Raw genomic sequence first — 16,294 nt, forward strand, 5'->3', positions numbered from 1 at the left:
ACGACCCTTTGTTTTCTCTCCTTCAACCATTGTTTTATCCATTAAAATATTTTACCATTTATTCCATGGGCCTGTATTTATTCCTGTAATATATGTCGGTTAATACTTCAAATTAGAACCCAAACTGTTACGCATAATCTGTATGGTTTTCTTGGGAGCAACCTTCAAAATTCCTTTGCTGAATATTTCATTAGGCAGAGACCAAGCTCTAACGCGGTATTTATTGATTTCCAAACTGTTTTCGATACAACAAACATAACTCTCTCCACAGCACAACTAGCCTCGTTTGGAGTTACCATGACTCAGGGGGTACTTGAGTAATAGAACCGCCTCAGTCATTTTTAAGTAATAATTCTGCGCTCTTAAAGTTGGGTGCACCTCAGTACCCAACTTGTGCTTAGTCCAACACTGTTCACTCTGTTGACCAGACCACACACTAGAAGGTGAAGGGACGACGACGTTTCGGTCCGTCCTGGGTCATTCTCAAGTCGATTGTGTTCAATCTCTTGATGCACAAATTAATTGACAATCCCACACTAGCTGGTGAAGCTGTCATCTATTATGCTGATGACATGTGTCAAATTATGTACTGTTGCAAATTCAAAAACTCGATTGCAAGCTCTGCCTGATTCTCTTGCCGCTAACAGCACTGAATGTGGTACTATTATCTCTATAACAAAACTCAGAGTTCTTCATCCCCACAAAGCAACGACAGGTCCCTCAGGCGTTTACAGTCAACAACGAACACACAAACATGTGGACAGCCCAAATACCTTGGATTAGGTATCAACAGTGACATTGTAAACGACTTACATCATAGGTTAAAACACTTAAAACCACTTAAGTCACTTACCGGTAAGAATATTAGTACAGTATTATATATGCTAGACTACGTGTTTATTACATCCGTGTTGATTATCATGCCTTGCACCTATAATTAACTATGCTATGCCATGATACTGAACGCCTATCATCAAGGGTAATGACAGTCTTGCTCATCCAAAAGCAGTCGCGCCTGAAACAAATACCTCTATTAAAACACCAAAGCTCTCACAAGCACTGTGTCTACACCGATGGTTCAGTACACTCAACAGAATGCACTGCAGCAGCTTGTAGACTATATAGAAATAATACTTGTACATAAACTATGTCAAGTTCAACAATTGGCTGAACTCTGCACTAACAGAACTACATTACAACTTGCTACCAGAACACCAAACACGAATATCTCATGTGATTCAACGTTTGATTTTCATACAATGTAGCTCTTCATATATTCTAGGGTAGCTGTGTGTCACGTATGAAGTTCTTGACACACTATATAACGCTTCGTATAGTCTAAGATAGGTGTATAAATGACTAGGGACCCTAGTATCACATCTCTTGACACACTATACAACCCTTCATATAGTCTAGGCCGTAGGGTAGCCGTGTATCACATAGCTAGCTTTTGATGCTGTAACCCTTTTTTTATAGCCTTGGGTAGCTGCGTAAATGCTTAAGTGTCTGAGCATGTTAATATAAGCCAGTAAACTGCAGCCGACGGTAAAATGCGGGACAGCACCTTCAACAAAACCCGGTCAAGGTCATAATATTATATAGTGGAACATGTGCTGACCCGAGAGACGTGAGAGTTCCAGACAGGAATGTCGGCGCCTCCCCCACGACCAGATAACGATTTAACCCCTTCACTGCACACTCTGGGGAAAAAAAGGGGGAAGGCGGTCCTCCGAGTCCTACACCATCCCAAATGACTATCGAACCTCATCCGGGAATAGTTGGGACCTTCGTGAAATTTCTAGCAAATCTAAAATAATCCAGTTTCTGAATTACGATCTTCCTGGCTATCAGGCAGCCTCGTCATGGAAATTTTGACAGAGCATCGAGATTACAGATTTGGGGGGGGGGGGTAGAAATAGCCTAAGCTACTCTATCCCTTTGAGATGTATTTTATTGTCTCAACATGCATGAATTTGAATTACAGAGAGCTGGGATCTCATTAAAACAATGAAGGTTTTAACAACAACACTTCCGTGGGAGAAATTGTTGAAGTGATCTATTACTAAAACTTGCTCCGGGTGGAAGACGTTCACGCAAGATAATCAACATTTGATGCATTCTCAAGGCTAGAAGATGTACTAACAACCTGATTGATCATCCCACTGGTAACACCCACCGCTAACGTTTCCAGTGTGAGAGAGAGCCCAACGCACTCACACTCTTAACGCCCATTTAAGAATACAATATTTAAAAATAATGTTTACCATCTGTAGGTTACTATTGTTCCAGTAATCCAATGAACGATATGTTGACCAGACCACACACTAGAAAGTGAAGGGACGACGACGTTTCAGTCCGTCCTGGACCATTCTCAAGTCGATTGTGAACGATATGTTAATCGTAATATATTACAATACTGGAAAGGTTTAGCCAGAGTATGATGAGCCCATATATCGTTTGATACGATTATCAACCACCATACATTAATGCATTCATAAATCTATGTATTTACGTATGCAGCTTAGCCTAACATTTTAAAAGCACTACGATCACCTTCTGTGGTTGTTCAATAAATCTCTGAACTGTATGCTTGACAAATCTCTCACCCTGTCCATGGAGGACAGAAGAAAATGTATATATGCTAGTTAGCACTGTAAATATGTGGCCACGTCTGTGGTAGAAAATAATAATAATAAAAAAAAAACATACCCAGAGCCAAGCTGCCGACATAATAATTCATAAATCCCTCTTACTTTGATCATGGCTGTTTAGTTGGTATGTTATTAAAGTTTAGTAGTTCCGCCGAATAAGATTTCAGGATAAGATGTTATCCTGAAATCTAAGGTTTGCTACGGACGCCCTCAGTGCTTTAGAACTCTAAACTGTGTAGTTACACACAGGTTCCCAAACTGGGGCGCCTTTTTTCCAGTATGTAGGAGCATAAGTTTGAGGCAGTGTGCGGGTTATATCCAGAAGGGAGCGGAATAACTAGAAAAAAATTGTTGCTATAAATTTTTATTAAATGCAGAGTGTAAGAGGCCATTTATATGTACACTATATGAAGAAGGGTAATATGACTAAAGAATTTGAGAGCCACTGGTTGTCACTAGTAAATCTGCCCGGTAACGTTGAATAAATGTTACTTAGTGTTATGATCTCAGCCTGCAGGAGAAACGAGTCTCCCTCCTTTGAGAGTTATTCATCAAGCCTGACCTGATTAGAAGGTCTAGCAAATATTGAGGTGGTAACACATATGTAAAATAGTTACTTGGATATATATAACAATTTTGAGATTATGGGCAGTGAAGAAGAAAACAGATAAATGACTGGCTAGGAGATGTGGACATTTTGCTGGAGGCGTGAGGCTCGCTTCTGGAGGGGTTTTGACCTCACTTGAGTGCCAGACATCGCAGGGGAAAGCTGCGCTCCGTTCGAGCTCCCGTCAGAAGGGAACCCCTAGTGGTATATCTCGAAGAGAAGAGAAGTGTGTAGACGTGCCAGCTGTAGAATCGTAGAATCGAGCTGGGAACGTTGTGGTCTCAAGTCTTGGTCGACAAGAAGAGCCGCCCAGAGACATTATTGTGGGCCGTGGAAGCGCCCTCGACCAGACAATCTGTGGTAAGCACGATATACGCCAGTTCATAGTGATTGCTTGTAGTTGGTCGTGTGCCCAGCGACAGTAGCAATGTTTATTGATAAGTTAGACCTGTTTTAATAAGGCAGAAGGCCTGAAATAAGAGAGTGGAGAGGGAGGAACACGGTATGTGCTTTGTCCAGTAAATGCATTCCAATTTGCTGGTATTTGACCTTGTCCTAGTGAGGCTTCCCCATGAAATAGTACAGAAGGAGAGAGAGAGAGAGAAAGAACTAAGAACCACTGCTGTGGACAGGGTAAAAGGTAATACTAATAAGTCAAAGGGGGATTGAGGAGATCATATCACCTAAGGAGAGAGTGGGGAGTCACAGCGGCTCGAGTGGGTGTGTGCACGTGACAACGAGGCTAAGCGTTGGAGCCGCATCCCCTAAACGTGTGACGTTGAGCCCCTCTCCAAGAGCCAGAAGCGCCAAGGGTGATCTCCTAGTATAAGCACTCTACCGAGTTGTGGGTTGGGTTGTCCGTGGAGAAGGACCACGACGACGACACCAACCAACCCACAAGACTATAATACTTAGGGATATTGTGCCCATTTGTAGTGGACTTCACAGTGACTATGCTGACTCTCATCCTTAACAAGTGACTGTGAGGTAGACTACACAGTACTAAGTGGACAGTGACTATGCTGACTCTCATCCTTAACAAGTGACTGTGAGGTAGACTACACAGTACTAAGTGGACAGTGACTATGCTGACTCTCATCCTTAACAAGTGACTGTGAGGTAGACTACACAGTACTAAGTGGTACCACACCTACCACAGAAGCCAGGAAGAGCGTTACGAACTGCTTAAATGTAATTTGTAACGCTGGTTACGATAAATGTAAAAAAAAAAACGCGAAATATTAGTAGAGTTGACTAAGTCACCATGATCGAGGCACCATCTCGCCAGTGGACAGGTTAGTGAATCCTGGTCCGGGAACGAATCGTGCCATGAACCAATCCGTCCTCCTAACAGAACGTCGCATTTTGACGTATACTCTCTACCTTAGGCCAAAAAAGTGTCGTGCTAGAAAAATAGTAGCTTTCGCGAAATTGACATTGTCCCGTTTTCTGTTTCTGGGTCCTCTTGTAAGTTAGGATAAGGGCAATTTAGTACGACAATTTCTTGACGTTGGGAAATTTTAGTTAGACAGGGTGCTGTGACATACCTCTTGTTACTTTTTTCTGTAATAAACTCTAGTAACTCCTAGTACCAAGAAACAACGCACAGTCAGCATTACATTTGTCTCAGACGCAACGGAAAGTTTGTTAATGAGGTCTAAACAAAACTAATTTTCTAAAGGCAAAAAAAGCCTGAAAGACTAAACTTTGCGCGTTCCAAGCAAACAAATTCTCAATTTCTCAAGCGTGGAAACATGCAAGGAATCCGTTTAAAACTATATAATTCTATATAATCCTCGTCACGGCCCTTGTGGATTTGTTCATTTGATGCATCACGCTATTGTGATTTCTGTGTGTAGTGTTATATAATTCTATTTGTTTTTTTTTGAGGTATATACAAGAGTTGTTACATTCTTGTAGAGCCACTAGTACGTGTAGCGTTTCGGGCAGGTCCCTGGAATACGATCCCCGCCGCGAAGAATCGTTTTTTCATCCAAGTACACATTTTACTGTTGAGTTAAACAGAGGCTACAGTTAACAGGGATTTGCGCCCAGTAAATCCTCCCCGGCCAGGATACGAACCCATGACAAAGCGCTCGCGGAACGCCAGGCGAGTGTCTTACCACTACACCACGGAGACTGAACCGCACCACTCTGTCTCTAGTAGTGCAATGTTATCCAATACGTGCAACGGGTAACATCAAAACCTGTTTCAGTACCTGGAGTATGTTCCTAAAGTTCCTCTACACCCCAAGCCCGGCCTGGACAGGCTTGTGATAACTTGTTATCAGCGAGGCTGTTGCTTTGAGCGCCCCGCAGGCCCGAAAGCCTATCCATAACTCGGCAAGTTTTCCACTTCCTGCAGAAACTTGTTGACGATCTCTGACGGCGAGGAACCCAACACAAAACTCACTTCACACCAATTGTGTTGCAATACGTCCAATGACATATTAACACTCAGGACACTGATGAGGCAATAACACCATTGAGTCATTAATTATTCAACATTTACTCAAACAGGAATCAAGTCCTCACGACACACGTGAATTTAAAATAAAGAGCTTCCTTTATTGACATTCGTGTGTGTGTCACTTAAGAACTCAATGACCGAGGATTCGAACCTGCATTAGCAGGGCTCACCCCCCCCCCCCCTGGCGTACACAGATAAACACTGTTACCTGTGTAACAGGTAACTAGGTACACTCCATACCAAGTTAAACACAAGACAAAGTTAGAGAAGATTCAGAGGTATGCCACCAGACTGGTCCCGAAATTGAGAGGCATGAGCTTCGAGGAGAGGCTAAGGGAGCTGAACCTTACATCCCTGGAAAACAGAAGAGTAAGGGGAGACATGATAACCATCTACAAAATTCTCAGGGGAATTAACAGGATGGACAACGACAAACTCTTTAGCACGGGTGGAACACGAGCAAGGGGACACAGGTTGGAACCGAGTACCCAAATGAGCCACAGACACATTAGAAAGAATTGTTTCAGTGTCAGTAGTTAACAAATGGAATGCATTAAGCAGTGATGTGGTGGAGGCTGACTCTATACACAATTTCAAATGCAGATTTTATAGAGCACAGTAGGCTCAGGAACCTGAACACCAGTTGATTGACAGTTGAGAGGCGGGACCAAAGAGCCGGAGCTCAATCCCCGCAAGCACAACTAGGTGCGTACCATTCACCATACATAACCATTCACTAGTGAGACGATCACTCGATCGTTGGGGACCATTCAAATTTTCTTAACCAGCAAATTTCCACTACAACCACAAGAAACATCTATTTGATATAGTTTGTAAAAGTGATGTGTTCAAAAATGTATTAGACCAGCACGGGATGAATATAGTTCCAAAAGCACTGAGGCAGAGTGTGTGTATTTTAATAAAACAATCATTTATATCTTCATTCTGCTAATGAAACGACTCTGCCTTCAGACTTACAGAAGTTCTAGTGCAACAAATTAGGATAAACAATGCTACAATCATTGATGAGCAAAAGATCGAATCACAGACGCACTAAGTTCACTTGGATCCAGCACTGTACATCAATACACGACAATAATATAGTTATACAATATATGACCAGTGACGTCACCCGCGTATGCAGGCGAGGAGTCACAATAACGTGGCTAAAGTATGTTGATCAGACACTAGAAGGTGAAGGGACGACGACGTTTCGGTCCGCCCTGGACCATTCTCAAGTCACAATCGACTTGAGAATGGTCCAGGACGGACCGAAACGTCGTCGTCCCTTCACCTTCTAGTGTGTGGTCTGTTCACCAGAGTATGTTCGTTCTGAGCTGATCGTGTGCCACATCTGAAGGCGCTCTCTATTGATGGCTGCTCATGGTGACTGGAACTATTATTCAATGGACATAATAGCAAAGAGTAACGTCAATTCAACGTTAGTTTTGGATATTGTGCCCATTTTGTAGTAGGCTACTATTGCTGACTGGAGCAATTAGTGGACTACTATTGCTGACTACACTGTGACTATGCTGACTCGCATCCTTTGGAAGTGCCTGTGAGGTAGAACTACACAGTACTAAGTGGTACTACACCTACCACAGATGCCAGGAAGAGCGCTACGAACTACTTGCTTCAATCACTTAGGGAGAGCCCATCACCGAGGCCCGAATATATATAGTGACATGGGAGATAAGAGGTCGGTGAGGAGCCAATATCCCCCCTCCCCCCCCCCCCCCCCCCCCGTCTGGCGACTCACAAAATGGCTACCCGACACCCATCTGTCCGTCAATGACAGCAGCAGAAGCAAGGCTTGGCAACAAGCGGTGTGTTGCCAACCCCTTGACAGACATGACAGGAAACACAACAGCCTGAACAAATCCACAAGGGCCGTGACGAGAATTCGAACCTGCGTCCGGGAGCATCCCAGACACCGCCTTAATCGACTGAGCTACAATTAAGAATAGGCTACCACAACAGCCTATTCTGCTGCTGAAGGTGCTGCTGCTTGAAGGTATTCTGCTGCTTGATTATTTCATGCGTAGGTTGGATGTATATGAGTCAGATTGGGTGGATATAATCGGGAGCTGCCTTGTGTGGGCCGGTGGGCCTTCTGCAGTTACCTTGTTCTTATGCTGAACAGGGGTCAGCATGTACGCTAACGCGAGACACTAGCTATATAACGCACTACAGAAATACAGCTTGATATACTACAATGCTATAAAGTACTGTATATTGTCGTGACTAGCTTTGATGTTATAGTGTACAGTAGGCTATATAGGTGTAGTTTTTATTTCAATTTTGTTAATATCCCCTAGTGGGTCAGTTTGGTTATATCTCTAGTTATACAAATGCTTAGGCAAAGTTGCCTGCTCAGACATGCCTGACCAAACATCTTCACACACACACACACACACACAAAGTTGATCAGGAGACATCAGACTCAGCCTAAAACGGTCGCGTCTGTTACCATTAGGTCTGGATGCTGCCGATTGATTGATTGATGCAGAATAAGCCAGCCAAAAGGTGGCACGGGCATGAATAGCCCGTAAGTGGTGGTCCTTTTGAGCCATTACCAGTATCAATAGCTGATACTGGAGATCTGTAAAGGTGCGACTGCACCCTGCGTGACGGGAGACGTCTCCCGTGTGGATGCTGCCGTTGTTGTTGTTATAGATTCAGCTACTGGGAACAAAAAGTTCCAAGTAGCACGGGCTATGGTGAGCCCGTAGTGGACTTACCTGGCACAGGAGCGGGGCTGTAACTGCGGATGCTGCCGTCAGGCATTCCTCTTTAACGGCCCGGATTGATGCTTCACCTGGCGCACTTATCCCTCTCCTGCGGTCACGCCAAGCTTGATCGATTTTTCAGTTTTCCGATTGGATCTTCTACCAGGGTTGGTGTATGGCGCCGGATCCTTCGAGAGGCGCCGGGAAGGTGTGGGTTCCTGGTGTGCGTTCAAGGCGTGGTGGGCCCCTGGCTCCTGCACTGCCAGAGGTGTACCTTCAGGGCGTGGTGGGCCCCTGGCTCCTGCACTGCCAGAGGTGTACCTTCAGGGCGTGGTGGGCCCCTGGCTCCTGCACTGCCAGAGGTGTACCTTCAGGGCGTGTTGGGCCCCGGGCTCCTGCCCTGCCAGAGGTGTACCTTCAGGGCGTGGTGGGCCCCTGTCTCCTACCCTGCCAGAGGTCTACCTTCAGGGCGTGGTGGGCCCCGGGCTCCTGCCCTGCCAGAGGTGTACCTTCAGGGCGTGGTGGGCCCCTGTCTCCTACCCTGCCAGAGGTCTACCTTCAGGGCGTGTTGGGCCCCGGGCTCCTGCCCTGCCAGAGGTGTACCTTCAGGGCGTGGTGGGCCCCTGTCTCCTACCCTGCCAGAGGTCTACCTTCAGGGCGTGGTGGGCCTCTGTCTCCTGCCCTGCCAGAGGTGTACCTTCAGGGCGTGGTGGGCCCCTGGCTCCTGCCCTGCCAGAGGTCTACCTTCAGGGCGTGTTGGGCCCCGGGCTCCTGCCCTGCCAGAGGTGTACCTTCAGGGCGTGGTGGGCCCCTGTCTCCTACCCTGCCAGAGGTCTACCTTCAGGGCGTGGTGGGCCTCTGTCTCCTGCCCTGCCAGAGGTGTACCTTCAGGGCGTGGTTGTCCCAAGACTTTTCACTTTACGCCCCACACGGGAACGCCTTGACCCTAATTCAACAACTTAATGAAAACACATGTTGAGAGAGTAGTTTTGCTAGCTTAGCCCCTTCTCTTTGAGTATGATAATCACGCATGATAGCATGATCAACCAACCTATCATCATTTCCGGTCGGATACTAGCCACGTCTGGCTGGAGCCCTTATCTCGAGCTGTGCTAATATCAACTGTAGGTGTGCACGTGACTCCTGGTTGCTGAATTAAAAGATAAACGGCTACGTTCAAGGACGATGTTTGCTCATATTGACCAGACCACACACTAGAATGTGAAGGGACGATGACGTTTCGATCCGTCCTGGACCATTCTCAAGTCGATTGTGAGAATGGTCCAGGACGGACCGAAACGTCGTCGTCCCTTCACATTCTAGTGTGTGGTCTGGTCAACATACTTTAGCCACATTATTGTGACTCCTCGCCTGCATGTTAGATCATGTTAGCAGTGAGGGAGGACAAGAGATGGTACATATAGCTAGAGCGTGTTACAGAGGGCGTGATATGGGCTTTGGGTTGGGGTCTATCCCACTGGCTGCGTGAATCTTTACACCAAAGTCAGCCTAGGCAGTCCGCACATGTCCACCTCCGTGTAATCCCTACTGGCTGAGACAGAAAAGCTGATTGATTGATGAAGATTAAGCCACCCAAAAGGTGGCACGGGCATGAATAGCCCGTAAGTGGTGGCCCTTTTGAGCCATTACCAGTATCAAGAGCAAGATACTAGATCTGTGGAGGTGCGAATGTACCCTGCGTGACGGGAGATGTCTCCCGTGGTTTATCCCACTGGCTGCGTGGATCTTTACACCAAAGTCAGCCTATGCAGTCCGCACATGTCCACTCTTCGCTTTTCTGTCTCAGCCAGTAGGGATTACACGTAGATTGATGATTGATAAAGATTAAGCTACCCAAGAGGTGGCACGGGCATGAATAGCCCGTAAGAAAGCGTAGAGAAGCAGACTGGATTCATATCCCAGCCAGGGACAAGAATCCCAATTATGGGCTCCATATAGTGTACATCTTGGCCAGATATGAGGGCATATTACCTCACAATCCGTCAATTCTCAGCGGCACTTCGGGAAAATTAATAGGATACGAATCAATTCCAAACTTCCTGTACGAAATCGTGAAGGTTTCGGTGAAAGGTGAAATTAAATAGTCAATTTATGTATTGATTTTCTTCAAAAAACAAACATTATCCGAAGCATGGGATGAATAACGCCATGCCAAATTAAGTGGAAAATCCCGGTGAGTTTTCAAATGTTAAAAGCGATAGCCTGGTGAATATTAAGCGGTATCAAAGCGTGTTGGGTATTGTGAAACTTGTTGGAGATTGTCATCATAGATAAAGGGTTTAGGATGAAAGATCCAACATAGTATAAATTAGCTCAAGAACGTAAGAAACAACACCTAGGCACCGCTCCTGTGCCAGGTAAGTCCACTACGGGCTCACCATAGCCCGTGCTACTTGCCCCGCTCCTGTGCCAGGTAAGTCCACTAGGGGCTCACCATAGCCCGTGCTACTTGCATCGCTCCTGTGCCAGGTAAGTCCACTACGGGCTCACCATAGCCCGTGCTACTTGCCCCGCTCCTGTGCCAGGTAAGTCCACTACGGGCTCACCATAGCCCGTGCTACTTGTCCCGCTCCTGTGCCAGGTAAGTCCACTACGGGCTCACCATAGCCCGTGCTACTTGCCCCGCTCCTGTGCCAGGTAAGTCCACTACGGGCTCACCATAGCCCGTGCTACTTGCCCCGCTCCTGTGCCAGGTAAGTCCACTACGGGCTCACCATAGCCCGTGCTACTTGCCCCGCTCCTGTGCCAGGTAAGTCCACTACGGGCTCACCATAGCCCGTGCTACTTGCCCCGCTCCTGTGCCAGGTAAGTCCACTAGGGGCTCACCATAGCCCGTGCTACTTGCAACTTGTTCTGAGTAGCCGAATTTATAACAACAACGTAAGAAACAAGTCGACTGCAAAAGGCCTATTTATATGGGGGGGGGGGGCTCGATTCAAATCAGAGGCCCACGGAACTGGGGTGCTGCTGTCTTAAAAATAAACTTACTACGTAAACATTCGAGTGGCTTCCCTACAATGTTGCCTTTTAGTTTCTGCCAAGGAGGAGCAGAGAAGCGTTGTTTACATAAGTTGGTTTAGGGGTAAGGTTATACACAAGGAAACAAAGAGTGAGTGTAACTGGAGTTACGTCACAACGGGAAGCTGTTGTAAGTGGAGTGCCTCAAGGCATCCTGGGACCTCTGTTATTTATATTATATATAAATGATTTAGATTTGGGTTTATGCAACAGTTGCCAATTTGCCGACGATACAAAAATTGGGCGGGATATAAACTCCGGAAGATAACTTAAAATCACTGCAATTTAATGTTACTCAAACCCAAGTTCGCCTCGCTCCAAGACCGGCCTGTCCCCCATACCCATGTCTTCTTGACATGGAAGGTTATCTTGAGATGATTTCGGGAATTTAGTGTCCCCGCGGCCCGGTCCTCGACCAGGCCTCCACCCCCAGGAGGCGCCCGTGACAGCTGACTAACACCCAGGTGCCTATTTTACTGCTAGGTAACAGGGGCATAGGGTGAAAGAAACTCTGCCCATTGTTTCTCTGTGCTGTCCGCTCGGCCGACCGGCTCCCTATCTATCGATTGTCTATCCAATCTATTCCACAAGAAATATCTTAGTCAATTAAAATCAGCTTTTTGGAAAATCTGGCACCTTAACCTAATCCTCTCTAACAAATCTAATCCATTCTATGCTAAATCTGATTTCCTTGTGATCACTATTGTTGTTGTTTTAGATTTAGCTAATCAGAACGAAATGTTCATGTAGCACGGGCTATGGTGAGCCCTTGAGTGAGTTCGGTTATTCACAATAACCTTGTTACTGTGATATTTGGGTCAAAGTTTTAAATGGAAGTAGAGTTTCCTCCTTTCCCCACGTTTCTCGCTCCTGTTTTAGCGCACCTGGTATCTAATTACTGCTAGGTGAACAGTGGCATTAGGTGAAGGAACACGTGACCAACCATGTCTGTCCCGCCCGGGAATCGAACCCAGGATTCCCGAATGTGAGTAGAGAACGAAGCCAACTGCAAAATATAAATCTGCATGGCCAGTGTTGAACAACAGCGAACCTGGGGCCAGATTCACGAAGCAGTGACGCAAGCACTTGCGAACCTGGGGCCAGATTCACGAAGCACTTACGCATGTACTTTCGAACGTGTACATCTTTCAGCAATCTTTGACGGCTTTGGTTACATTTATTAAACAGTTTACAAGCATGAAAACTTGCCATTCAACTGTTGTTATTATTATAAACAGCCTCCTGGTGCTTCGGAGCTCATTAACTGTTTAATAATTGTAAACAAAGCCGCCAGAGATTGAGAAAAGATGTACAGGTTCGTAAGTGTTTGCGTAAGTGCTTTCGTGAATCTGGCCCCTGGTCAGGCCCCTTGTACACCCAACAGCCTGGTTGACCAGTCCAGTAACGAGGAAGCCTGGTTGAGGACCGGACCGCAGGGACGCTAAGCTCCGAAATCTCAAGGTAAGGTATCCTAGTAATTGTTGCGTCGCTATTCAAAGGCAGTGTTGGTCGCATCAGAGTTAAGTTCAAGGGACATTCTTGTGAGAATCTTCCGCGTTCTCAATGAACTCGCATTGCATCATACAGACCCAACAACAGTTGTTCAGGATGTGTGGTGCTGCCCAATGTACCAATCCGTTCTCGCACTTTCTTACAGTCAATATTGACTTATTAAATACGTGCATGTGAGACATACTAAACATACTAGTTTACCTTGAAAAGCTTCATAGAAAACACCGACCTCACCTAACTTTCTTAGTATGTTAAGATAAGCATCTTATTGCTTCGTAATTACAATTATTACTTAACCTATACCTATAATAAAAGACGACAATTGCTTCGTAATTACAATTATTACTTAACCTATACCTATAATAGGTTAAGTAATAATTGTAATTACGAAGCAATAAGATGTTTATCTTAACATACTAAGAAGGTTAGGTAAGGTCGGTGTTTTCTATGAAGCTTTTCAAGGTAAACTAGTATGTTTAGTATGTCACATATGCACGTATTTAATAAGTCAATATTGACTATACGAAAGTGCGAGAACGGGATGCATATACTCGCCCCTCAAGACAAAATTTATAAACAAATTAAAGCTGTTTGGTTGGCTAACTCTTTCTGCGACACTTCTTTCAAAGTAAAGAGTATTTTTATTCATTGTTACATTTGGAAATTATTAAATAATTATTACTGATACATCAGACTATCCGAAAAACACGAAATACAACACTAAATAGTGGATATAACTTGGATATGTGTAGATTTAGGAAAGACCTGGGTAAATACTGGTTTAGGGACTGGACTATTGCAGACGACAAGTCACAATAACGTGGCTGAAAGATACAGCCAAAACACACATCAGAAAGTGAAGAAACGACGACAATAGTACATAAGAACAAGATAACTGTAGAAAGCCTAGTGGCCCATACGAGGCAGCTCCTATTGGTCCATACGAGGCAGCTCCTATTGGTCCATACGAGGCAGCTCCTATTGGCCCATACGAGGCAGCTCCTATTGGCCCATACGAGGCAGCTCCTATTGGCCCATACGAGGCAGCTCCTATTGGCCCATACGAGGCAGCTCCTATTGGCCCATACGAGGCAGCTCCTATTGGCCCATACGAGGCAGCTCCTATTGGCCCATACGAGGCAGCTCCTATTGGCCCATACGAGGCAGCTCCTATTGGCCCATACGAGGCAGCTCCTATTGGCCCATACGAGGCAGCTCCTATCTATAACCACCCAATCCCACTCATAAACATGTCCAACCCACGCTTGAAACCGAAACGGATGTGGTTTCTATACTTTGATGCAGGGCTGTCGATTTAATAGCATATGATTCAATAGCATTTAATAGCAATCGACTTGAGAATGGTCCAGGACGGACCGAAACGTCGTCGTCCCTTCACCTTCTAGTGTGTGGTCTGGTCAACTTTAGCCACGTTATTGTGACTCATCGCCTGCTTAATAGCATATATTACCGGGTAATATAATCAACGTGGTATCACTAGATTGTTTCAAGCGTAGGTTAGACATATATAAATTATTTTGAATATGTAAATATGAGCTTCCACGTATAGGCCAAAAGGCATTCCGGAGTTTTCTGAATTCTTAAGTTCTTAAACCTGTCACATAAACCTTACAACCCTTTGCCACCAGTACAAAATAAACCACATTAAATTTAACTAACATTATGATAACTGGAACGATCACCCGTTATCTTGAGGTTATCTTGAGATGATTTCGGGGCTTAGCGTCTCCGCGGCCCGGTCCTCGACCAGGCCTCCTTTTTTGTTACACACCCCCAGGAAGCAACAGCTGTCTAACTCCCAGGTACCTATTTACTGCTAGCTGAACAGACTCTGAACAGCAGCATCAGGGGTGAAAGAAACTCTGCCCATTTGTTTCAGCCTCCGCCGGGGATCGAACTGCTTAGCACTACGAACCCCGAGCGCTGTTCACTCAGCCGTCAGGCCCCCGGTTATGTTCTAGCAAGTGCCAGTTGTCGAGGCAATATATATTCTTTAATCTCTTAAGATAGCCGCGGTGAGCTGTGTCCATTACGTGGACACAGAGGGAGACAACATCCGCTGTCTGGATAAATTGTTGTGACATTTCCTACGGGAATGGTCGAAAAAAATGGAGTAATATTGTACACGTGGACAACTCCCTCACATACCTGAACAGACACCTGGATAACACGCTCACACACCTGACCACGCCCCTGAACAACACACACACACCTGACCAGACCCCTGAACAACACACACAAACCTGACCAGACCCCTGAACAACACACACACACACACCTGACCAGACCCCTGAACAACACACACACAAACCTGACCAGACCCCTGAACAACACACACACACACCTGAGCAAACCACTGAACAACGCACACACCTGACCAGATCCCTGAACAACACACACACACCTGACCAGACCCCTGAACAACACACTCACACCTGACCAGACCCCTGAACAACACACACACACACACCTGACCAGACCCCTGAACAACACACACACACACCTGACCAGACCCCTGAACAACAACACACACCTGAGCCCCACACACTAACTCACCCCCAGCCATAGTGCCAAAGGGGAAACCAGCTGGACCATAGCTAAGACCGCTTCCTCTGACTGTACAGCTGCCTGGCACCCGTCAATCAGGCCTGTCCACGCCACTCCTGTCACCAGGGCCATCACGGCCCTCAGAAAACGAGTGCCCAGCTGCAGACATCCATTCACGACGTGAAGAACAACAGTGCCACTATTTGGCACTACCCCTCTTCCTTCCCCCCCCCTGGTCGCTAATATGACAGCTCCCCCTTTCCTAATGGGTGACATGATGAGTGGCCTCGAGAGGGTGATAACTGACCTGGCTAGCGGAGAAGAAAGGGGCGGATAACCGTGAAGGAGCAAAAAAGGGGGTTTGGACTTGGTCTCCGGCGCGACGTCCGGCCGCTACTGAGGTTCGGTAAACACTGCCAGGCTCGCGCTAGTCCGGCTATCGATGCTGCCACTATACACCTTCATTAATTCCAACCTTCACTCTACATATATACACTCTTCTGTACTCTACACACACTCTACAACACGCTATTTGCTCTAGCATCTACCCCTCATACTCCTACACCAGCCTGTACTATCGCTACTGTAGAACGGATTTTATTTTCTAGGTGGTAACTCAAACAGCTGATTCTTGCCGTGTGTTTCATTTGTTTGTTGGTTTAATGTGCAGTTGTGGAGGAGCAGGCAGCCTTAGGCCTTATAGGCCTGGGGGGAG

At 46.1% G+C, this 16,294-nt stretch overlaps 1 protein-coding gene across 4 annotated transcripts in view; it reads right to left on the reverse strand.

The window, feature by feature from the left end:
• The window catches only part of LOC123774400 (sedoheptulokinase), an 88,095-nt gene extending 72,051 nt beyond the window's left edge, over positions 1-16,044 (reverse strand). For 2 of the 4 annotated variants that reach the window (XR_011223413.1, XM_045768646.2), the window contains exon 1: positions 15,887-15,998. The gene's annotated coding sequence lies outside the window, so the exon portion shown is untranslated. Of the gene's footprint in view, positions 1-15,886 lie in introns of all 4 variants that reach the window. The other 2 variants (XM_045768649.2, XM_045768647.2) reach the window with 2 other exon arrangements.
• Between the last annotated feature and the right edge of the window lie 250 nt (positions 16,045-16,294).

The sequence above is a fragment of the Procambarus clarkii genome, chromosome 61 (genome assembly GCF_040958095.1).
Source record: "Procambarus clarkii isolate CNS0578487 chromosome 61, FALCON_Pclarkii_2.0, whole genome shotgun sequence".
Taxonomy (NCBI): Eukaryota; Metazoa; Arthropoda; class Malacostraca; order Decapoda; family Cambaridae; genus Procambarus; species Procambarus clarkii.